A 10768-nucleotide genomic window follows, 5' to 3' on the forward strand; every position below is an offset into this window, starting at 1 on the left:
TTTCTTTCTTTCTTTCTTTCTTTTTTTTTTTTTAATTTGACCAGAGAGAGACAGAGAGAGAGAGAAAGGGGGGAAAGTGAGACAGCGAGCCACCAGGTCCACGACTTGAACCATGGTTGGCCATGTGGGAGTCCAGTGGCACCTGCCAGCCCCTCTACTACTCGCTTTTAAAAGAAACAGCAGAGGGGGACCAGCAGATGGCATAATGGCTACGTGGCTACGTAGCTGGACTCCGACAGTAGTTACCCGTGGTTTGAGTACTGAATGGTGACTTAAACTCATGCCCGGTGGGTGTGTGTGTGCGCCCAAGATCCCAAGAGGAGCATGGAGGTAAAGGGACTGCGGTATGGCCATCCTCCTTGGGGTGATTTCTCACTTTCTGTCTCTGTCTCTCTCTGTCTCTCTCTGTCTTTCTGGCGAAACTCATGCCGGGTGCGTGTGCGTGCGTGCCCAAGATCCCGAGAGGAGAATGGAGAAGGGATTGCAACGTGGCCATCCCTCCTGGGGGGTGATTTCTCGCTTTCTGTCTCTCTGTCTCTCTCTGTCTGTCTGGCGAACGCATGTGCCCTATAGCAAAAATCTCTCCAAAAAAGAAAAAAATAAAAAAAAAAAGAAGAAGGGATTGAGGTACAGCCATCCCCTCTGAGGTGAGAGGGGTGATTTCTCACTTTCTGTCTCTGTCTTTTTGGCAAGCGCTTGCACACACTCTACATCAAAAAAAACCTCTCAACAAACAAACAAACAAAGAAGTAAAACTTAAAACAAACAAACAAACCAACAAAAAACCAGCAGAATGCCGGCCAGCAGGCGGTGTAGTTGTTAAAGGGTCTGGACTTCAACATGATCCACTGTGGTTCAAGTCCTTGACCCAGTGGTTTGAAAATCTTGCCAGGCACGTGTATATGCATGCCCCAAATCCCAGGAAAATGGAGCAAAAGGGATGGCCGTTCCCCTGGGAGTGGGGGATGCTTTCTCACTCCCCCTCTTTGTCTTTCCCCATCTCTTTTCAGTGAGCACACTCGCCCCCATGGCAAGACCTAAAAAACAAACAAACAGAAACTAGCCTATCTAGATTAATGCATTTCTCCCTCTTTCTGTCAAAAAATGCATTCAATGGGACCAGCAGGTGGCATGGTGGCTAAAGCGCTGGACACTCCCACATGGCTGATTACGGTTCAAGTCCTGAGCCTGGCAGCTTACTTTCTCACTTTCCCTCTCTCTCTCTCTCTGTGTGTGTCTCTAGTGAAATTAAAATAAATGAATGGATAAATAAAATAAAATAAAGTAGAAAATCCTTTAAAAAATGCATTCACTGTTTTAAAAGGGAGACAACTCAAAGACTAATTATTGGGGCCAGCAAGTGGTTAAGGTACAGGACTCCCACATAGACGACTGCAGTTTGAGTCCTCGACCTGGCAGCTTGCCTTTTCATTCTCTTATTCTCTGGTGAGCACATGTACTCTGTAGCAAATTAAAAATAATGATAATAATAATTAAAACTATATAAATAATTGCTTTTAAAAAAAGACTTGCTAATTATCACTTCTATTCCTAAGTCTAGGATTTCTGTATAATCCCCATTCTTCCTGAAATTCTCCAATCAGCCCACTTCAATATTGTGCAATCTATCAACTATGTTTTAAAGCTAATTATCACTGGGGCCACAGGTGGCAGGAAGGTTAAGGTACTGGATCCCTACATAGACAACTGATTTGAGTCCCAGACCCTGCAGTTTGAAAATCATGCCAGGTTTATGTGCATATGTGTCCAAAATCCTAAGAGGAGAATGGAGAAGAAGGTATTTTGGCTTGGCCATTCCCCCCAGGGGGGGTGATTTTTCACTTTCCTTCTCTTTCTCTCTCTCTCTGGCAAGTGCATGCACCCTGTAGCAAAACTAAAAGAAGAAAAATAAAAGTTAATTACCACCAATGCATCTTACATACAAGAGTTAAGGGAGGAGCCAGGAGGTGACATAGTGGTAATGTTGCTGGACTCCCACATAGCTGACTGCAATTTGAGTCCCAGACGTGATGGTTTGAAAATCAGGCTGGGTGAGTGTGCATGCATGTCCAAAATCCCACAAGGATGGAGTAGAAGGGATTGTGGCAATGCCATCCCCCCGGGGGGTGATTTCTCACTTTCCCTCTTACTGTCTCTGTCTCTCTCTCTCTCCAGCAAGCTCACGTGCCCTAAGGCAAAAATGTCTTTAAAAAAATAGTTAAGGGGGGACCAGCAGGTGGCGTGGTGGTTAAGGTGCTGGACACCACCGCATGGTCAACCATGATTCAAGTCCTGGACCTGGTGGCTTTTGCTTTCTCTCTCTCTCCCTCTGTGTGTGTATGTCTCTCTATCTGATCAAATGAAAATAAATGAATGGATAAATAAAATAAAACAAATAATTCTTTTAAAAATAGTTAAGGGAAAAAGAGGAATTAAAATATATAAAAAAATATTGGGACCATCAGGTGGCATGGTGGTTAGGGCAATAGATTCTCACATGGCCAACCACAGTTAGAGTCCAGGACCTAGTGGCTTAAAAATCATGATGAGTTATGTGTGTGAGTGAGTGCCCCAAGTCCTGAGAGGAGAATGGAGGATAAGGGTTGGGGGCATGGCCATCCCTCTCGGGGTGGGGGTGGGGGGGTGGTTTCTCACTTTCTCTCTCTGACAAGTGCACGAGGCCCTATTCCAAAAATAAAACAAAGTAACAAAACCTGCCTCTCCCTTCTCTCCTTACCCTCTAGAACGCCAATTAATGTATGTTACCCTTCTCATTATACTCTCCATGTCTCTACTCTAATTCTGTATTTTCAGTTCTTTTGTCTTTCCATGCTATATTAAAGGCAACTTCTTCCTATCTTTTTTAAAAAAATGTTTTAAATTATATAAAGTTAAATAAAATAATTTAAAAAAATATACTAGGCAGTGTTATTTTACGGTCAGTATCAGATTATTCCAATATTTTAAGTATTTATGGTCAGTTTGCATTTTCTATTGCTTGTACTGTTTCTTGTGGAAGGTTTCTTGTTTCTTTGTATATCAGCTTATCTTTGACTGGGCTGGAATATTGTATTTTAAAAAATATTTTTAGAAATAATTTGAGGACTAGAATGACAGTACATTCCTTCAGAAAGGATATTACATGGTACCAAATATGCTTGTTTTTTTTCAGGTGATTGGGGCATTATAAGAATGAGTCCAGGGACCAGCAGGTGGTGTGGTGATTAAGGCACTGGGCACTCCCAGTTAGCCAACAACCGTGGTTCAAGTCCCGGACCTGGGAATTTTTTTTTTTTCTTTGAGAGGTTTTTGCTATAGGCGCATGTGCTCGCCAGACAGACAGAGAGAGACAGAGAGACAGAAAGCGAGAAAATCCCCCCCCAGGGGGGATGGCCACGCCACAATCCCTTCTCCATTCTCCTCTCGGGATCTTGGGCACGCACGCACACGCGCCCGGCGTGAGTTTAAGCCACCGGGTCCAGGACGCGAACCACCGTCGACTACATGGGAGTCCAGTGACATAGCCATTACGCTAACTGCTGGTCCCACCAGACCTGGGACTTGAAAGCTTGCTTACTTTCTCATTCTCTCTCTCTCTCTCTCTCTGTCTCTCTCTAGTCAAATTAAAAGAAATGAATGAATTAATAAAAATTAAATAAATAATTCTTTTTTTAAAAAAATAAAAAGAACAAGCCCATCTTCTCCTTTTGCTCAGCTGCTGGTAAGGGACTCGGTCCTTCCAAGGAAGCTAAGGCGGGTTTGGGATGAGGCCCTCACTTTACCCGGTCACTAGCGCCACATCCAGCAGCACTCGCTCCACGCCTGTCTACACCGTGGCTTCTGCTTTTGAGGTTGCCTGCCTCTACTCAACCCTCATCCTGTACAACAATGAGGTGACCATCATGATGACAACGTGACCGTCATGGAGGACAAGATCAACGCTCTCAGGAAAGCAGCTGGTGTAAATGTGGAGCCTTTTTGGCTTGACTTGTTTTGTAGAGGCCCCGGCCAACGTCGGCGTTCAGAGCTGCATCTGCAATGTCGGAGCCGGAGGACCTGCTCCAGCCACTGGTGCTGCACCTGCGGGATGTCCAGCCCCTACTACCACTGCTGCCCCAGCTAAAGAGGAGAAAGTAGAAGCAAAGAGGAATCTGAAGAATCTGATGAGAACATGAGCTCTATCTTTTTACTAAACCTCTTTTGTAACATGTTCAATAAAAAGCTGAACTCTTGGAATCAGCAGATGGCGTAAGGGTTACATTGCTGGTCTCCACATGTTCAGCCACGGTTCGAGTCCAGGACCCAGTGACTTGAAACTCATGCCCGGCACGTGTGCATGCATGTCTAAAATTCTGAGAGGAGAATGAAGGAGAAGGGATTGTGGCATGACCACCCCCCTGGGGGGTGATTTCTCGCTTTCTGTCTCTCTCTCTCTGTCTCTGTCTCTCTAGCAAGTGTATGTGCCCTATGGCAAAAAGTAGAAAATCTCTCTAAGGAAAAAAAAAAAAACTGAACTCTTTAGAGAAAAGGCCATAAAAGGATTATTTATTTTATTTTGTCTATTCACTTATTTATTTTAATTTGACCAGAGAGAGACAGAGAGAGAAAGAGGGAAAGTGAGAAAGCAAGCCACCAGGTCTGGGACTCGAACTGTGGTTGGCCATGTGAGAGTGCCTAGCACCTTAATCACACCACCTGATGGTCCCCCATATTTTTTATTTTTAAAGAATTATTTATTTATTATTATTTTCTCAATTTGCTATAAGGCACATGCACTCCGAGAGAGACAGGAAGAGAAAGAAAAAGTGAGAAAGCAAGCCACCAGGTCTGAGATTCAGACTGTGGTCAGTCACGTGGGAGTCCACTCCTTAACCACCATGCCACCTGCTCCCCCTGAATGGGTCCACCTTAATCCAAGTTCAAGACTTGACCTTTCCTGACCACACAAATAATAGAAATCCTGGGCTACAAGAGCTGATGTGCAATCTTTTCTTTCTTTCTTTCTTTCTTTCTTTTTTTTTTTTTTTTGAGAGATTTTTGCTATTGGGCGCATGCCCCAGTCGGAGAGACATAGGGAGACAATGAGACAGAAAGCAAGAAATCACCCCCCAGGAAGGATGGCTACGCTGCAATCCCTTCTCCTCTATTCTCCTCTTGGGATCTTGGGCACACATGCACACACACCCAGAGTGAGTCTTAAGTTGCTGGGTCCAGTACTCAGACCACGATCGACTACGTGGGAGTCCAGCGACATAACCATTACACCACCTGCTGGTCCCCCAAGAGTTGGTGTCCAATCTTAAAGTGTGTGTCAGTTGTGGGGCATCTGACTTTCTATGTTGACCATGCTGTTGGCTTTGATTTTTTTTTTTGTCCCTCCCCTCAAGACTGCCAAACAACAGTTTAATTTCAGTTACATCTTCCAAATCAGTAAGTGCCCCTAGGACAAAGAGTGCTTTAAAGTTTGGGCTTACCTCTCCGGTTTTTCTTTTTTTTTTTTTTTCTTTGAGAGGTTTTTGCTATAGGGCGTGTGCGCTTGCCAGACAGAGAGACAGAGAGATAGAAAGTGAGAAATCACCCCCCAGGGGGATGGCCAGGCCGCAATCCCTTTTCCTCCATTCTCCTCTCAGGATCTTGGGCACACACGCACACGCGCCCGGCGTGAGTTTTAAGCCACCAGGTCCAGGACGCAAACCACAGTCGGCTACATGGGAGTCCAGCGACATAACCATTATGCTAACTGCTGATCCCACCTCTCTGGGTTTTAGCCTCCTAAATGTTGACCCAGTAATTCTTCACCATATAATTAGCTTTTCTTTCTTTCTTTTCTTTCTTTTTCTTTTTTCCTGCTATAGGGCATGTGTGCTTACCAGAGAGAGCTTTGGAGCACACACATGCACACACACACACACACACACACACACACACACACACGGCACGTTTCTCGGGCCACCAGGTCTGGGACTTGAACCACAGAATTAGCCATGTGGGATCCAGTGCCTTAGCCACCACACCACTTGATGGCCCCAACTTCTCAATATTTTCGAGATGTGTTTTTTAGTTTGCATTCAGTGGGAGGGTTGGAATCAAATATCCAACCAGGAGCCTGTCTTCCCTTAACTACCTAAACATAATATTAGGAAGAGACTTCCCAGGGAATTTATATTGCATCTGTATTTCTCCCTGCCCCACTGGGTAAGAGTAATCCTAACTTCCCCTGACAATTGGAGTTGATTCCCTAGCCAGCAGTGAGACTCTCTATTTTCTTCAGTGGTGGTATGTGAAACACAAAATGGCCTATTGCTAACCGGCTCACAGTTTGGAGAAATTGTTATTGAGCCCCCTGGTGGAAGCGTTCCTCCCGAAGTTAGCCAGAGCCCAGAGCTGCAAGGACAGGAAACAAAACATTTTGGAAAGTCACTAGTTGAGACTGCAAAAGGCTGCACACTCACTTCCAATCCTTAGCTCCTGTTTGTAAAAGAAACTATAAATATTGGCCCCTGGTTCAGATCATGTAGAGTAATTATTGTTCGCTACCGTTATTTTTAGAATGAATGAATTAATTAATTAAATTGTTTAGAGACATTTTTGCTATAGGGTGCGTGCACTTTCCAGAGCGATAAAGAGAGACAGAGAGAAAGTGAGAAATCAACTCCAGGAGGGACAGCCATGCCACAATCCTTTCTCCTCCATTCTCCTCTTGGGTCCGGGACTTGAACAGCTGTTGGCCATGTGGGAGTCTAGTGCCTTAACTACTATGCCACCTGCTGGCCCCTATTTATTTATTTTAAATTTGACCAGAGAGTAAGAGGGAAAGTGAGAAAGTAAGCCATAAGGTTCGGAACTGAAAATGCGGTTGGCTATGTGGGAATCTAGGGCCTTGTCCACCACACCACCTGCTAGTCTTCCACTATTCTTTTCTTTCTTTCTTTCTTTCTTTCTTTCTTTCTTTTTTTTTTTTTTTTTTTTTTTCCTTTAGGACCCTCTTGCTGGTGAAAGAGAGACAGTGAGAGGGAAAGTGAGAACTTACCTCCAGAGGGGAGGTCACACCACAATCTCTTCTTCTCCATTCTCCTCCTGAGATCTTGAGCACACATGCACACATGCCCAGCAGGATTTTCAAGCCACTGGTCTGGACTCGAACCGCAGTTGATCATGTGGAAATCCAGCACCTTAACCACCATGCCACCCACTGACCCCTATTACTAATATATACATATATTTTTTTAAATAATTATTTTTTGGGGGGACCAGCAGTTGGCATGGCGGTTAAGGCGCTGGACACTCCCACATGGCCGACCACAGTTCAAGGCCTGGATCTGGTGGCTTGCTTTCTCACTTTCCTCTCTCTCTCTGTGTCTCTCTCTGGTCAAATTAAAATGAAGGAATGAATGAATGAATGGTTAAATAAATAAATAAATAAATCTTTAAAATAATTATTTATTGGGGCCAGCCGATGGCATAGCAGTTATGTCACTGGACTCCCATATGGCCTGCTGCAGTTTGAGTCCCAGACCCGGTGGCTTGAAACTCATGCTGGGGGGACCGGCCCAGGACTCCCATATGGCTGACCGCGATTCGGGACCCGGACCATGTTGGGTATGTGTGCATGCATGCTCAAGATCTAGGGAGGAAAATGGAGGAGAAGGGATTACTGCATGGCCATTTCTCCTGAAAGGTGATTTCTCACTTTCTCTCTCACTGTCTCTGTTTCTCTGACAAGCACACGAGCCTTGAGACAAAAAAACTCTTAAAAATTATTTATTTATTTAATTTTATTTGTTATTATTTATTTATTCATAATTTTACCAGAGAGAGGAAAGTGAGAAAGCTTACCACCACATTTAGGACTAGAACAACAGTCAGCCATGTGGGAGTCCAGTGCCCCAACCACCATGCCCACCTCCTGACCCTATTATTACATACATACATATATATAAGAGACAGAGAGAAAGACAAAAAGCAAATCACTCCCCAGGGGGATGGCCATGCTGCAATCCCCTCTCTTCCATTCTCCTCTTGGGATTTTGGGCAAACACACACACGCGCACACACACACACACACACACACACGCGCAGACACACATCCTATGTGAGTCTTTTGTTGTTGTTTTTTAGATATTTTTGCTGTAAGGCACATGCACTCACCGAAGAGACAGACAGAAAGCAAAATATCATCCCCTGGGGATGGTCATGCCGCAATCCCTTCTCCTCCATTCTCTTCTTGGGATTTTTGGAATGCATACATATGTGCCTAGAGTGAGTTTTAAGTCACTGGGTCTGGAACTGTGGTCAGCCACGTGGGAATCCTGTGACATAACCATTACTCCATCTGCTGGCTTCCAGACTTTATACTGAAATATACATACAGAGAGATACACAATTCATTTTTAAAAACAATTATTTATTTCATTTTATGTATTATTATTATATATTTTTTATTTGACATAAGAGAGACAGAGAAAGAATGAGAAAGCAAATCCCCGGATTTAATACTCGAATAGCAGTCAGTCACGTGGGATTCCAGCGTCTTTGCCTACCCCCCACAATTCACTTTTTTTTTCAAGAGAGATTTTTGGGGCTGGCAGGTGGCATGGTAGTTAAAGGTGCTACATTCCCACATGGCTGACCACAGTTTGAGTCCTGGCCCTGACAGTCTCCTTTCTGGCTTTCCCTTTCTCTCTCTCTGTCTCTTGTCTGGTCAAATAAAAATAATAATAACAAATGGAATTAAATAAATAAACAATTCTTTCAAAAGAGAGAGAGGGAGAAAATGAGAGAGAGATTTTTGCTATAGGGTGCTTGTGCTTGCCAGAAAGACAGAGAGAGAAAGTAAGAAATCACCCCCCAGGGGAATGGCCATGCTACAATCCCTTCTCCTCCATCCTTCTCTCGAGATTTTGGGTACACACACACACACACACACACACACACGTGTCTAGTGTGAGTTTCAAGTCTCCAGGTCTGGGACTCGAACCACTGTTGGCCATATGGGAGTCCAGTGACATGACCGCTATGACATCTGCTGGTCCCCACACTCAGTTTTACAAAGTGAACAAACCTCGGTAGCTATCTCATGGCCCCTCTCCTGACTTGTATCCCCAGGATTAATGTGTCTTTGTCATAGGCCCTCTCTTGAATTTGGTATCTTTTGTTCAATGTTACATTTTTGAGATTCACTTATATTGCTGAATAGTAATTGTCCTCACATTGCTGCTTAACTTATTTTACTGTTGCTGGGCATTTAGGTTTTTCCAGTGTGGAGTGATCACAATAACACTGTTGTGAACACTCTTGTACTATACATGCTTTTTGATGTACATACACCAGAATGGACTCACTGGGTGGTAAGGTATGTGTACATTCAGCTTCAGTGTTAGCATACTTCTTCTTTTTAAACATTTTGCTAGAGGGACCAGCAATTGGTTTAACAGCTATGTCGCTGGATTCCCATGTAGTCAACTGCAGTTTGAGTCCCGGACCCGGTGGCTTAAACTCATGCAGGGCGTGTGTGCGTACATGTCCAAGATCCCAAGAGGAGAATGGAGGAGAAGGGATTGCAGTGTGGCCATCCTCCCTGGGGGGTGATTTCTTGCTTCCTGTCTTTCTGGTTAGTGCACGTGCCCTATAGCAAAAACCTCTCCAAATTTTTTTTTTTTTTTTCCAAGAGAGAACATGCACTCACTGGAGAGAAAGAGAGAAAGGAAGAGAGAGAGCAGCCCCCATAGGGGGATGGCTACACTGCAATCCCTTCACTTCCATTTCTCCCTCCTTTCAGGACTCTGGGCATGTACACACACACACATCCAATGTGTTTCTCAAGCCACTGGATTCAAAACTTATTAGCCAGATGGGATCCAGCCGCCCTAACCACCACACCATACTTTTTTGTTTATTTCTCCCATGAAAGAAATGGAACAACCAACAAAGTCAGTAGGTCCACAAGGACAGAGTAGATCTCTAAATCTGTTGAAATAGAAGTCACAGTGAATGTTAGGAACTATTTCAAGTGAACTGGTGGGCATGAAGTCTCCATTAAACTTGGTGCAAGGCAACAGAGATGGGGTATACACAGAATATTTGCTTTGAAAGGGTAATAAAGAAATGGGGTGAATGGGCAGCAGATGGCAAAGTGGTTACATCGTTGGGTTCCCACATGGTCTATCGCGGTTTGAGTCCTGGATGGACCTGGTGATTTGAAATTCATACCAGGTGCGTGTGTGTGCGTATCCAGGATCCTGGGAGAAGAATGGAGGAGAAGGGGTTGTGGTGTAGCCATCAACCCTGTTCTGTCCAGCAAGTGCACGTGCCCTAAGGCAAAAACCTCTTCCAGACAAGGGTTCCAACTGCTCTTTTTCTTTTTTTTTTGGAGAGGTTTTTGCTATAGGGCATGTGCCAGAAAGACAGAGAGAGAGAGACAGAAAGCAAGAAATCACCCTCCGGGGGGATGGCCATGCCACAATCCCTTCTCCTCCATTCTCTTCTCGGGATCTTGAGCACACACGCACACGTGCCTGGCGTGAGTTTAAGCCACTGGGTCTGGGACTTGAATTGTGGTCAACTATATGAGAATCCAGCAACATAGCCATTATGCCATCTGCTGGTCCCAAGGGTTCCAATTTCTTCACATCCTTGCCAATACTTCATTTTTTTCTCTGATAATTAGTGATGTTGAACATCCTAATATGTGCTCATTGGTCATTTATAGATCTTCTTTGGGGAAATATTTATTCAAGTTCTTTGCTCACTTTCTAATGGGTTGGTTTTC

At 44.3% G+C, this 10768-nt stretch overlaps 1 pseudogene; it reads left to right on the plus strand.

Annotated features, from left to right (window-relative positions):
* Positions 1-3764: 3764 nt before the first annotated feature.
* Positions 3765-4252, plus strand: LOC102475902 (60S acidic ribosomal protein P1 pseudogene; annotated as a pseudogene).
* Positions 4253-10768: the final 6516 nt, after the last annotated feature.

Source organism: Tupaia chinensis, unplaced genomic scaffold (genome assembly GCF_000334495.1).
Source record: "Tupaia chinensis unplaced genomic scaffold, TupChi_1.0 Scaffold000273_1, whole genome shotgun sequence".
NCBI classification, from domain to species: Eukaryota; Metazoa; Chordata; class Mammalia; order Scandentia; family Tupaiidae; genus Tupaia; species Tupaia belangeri.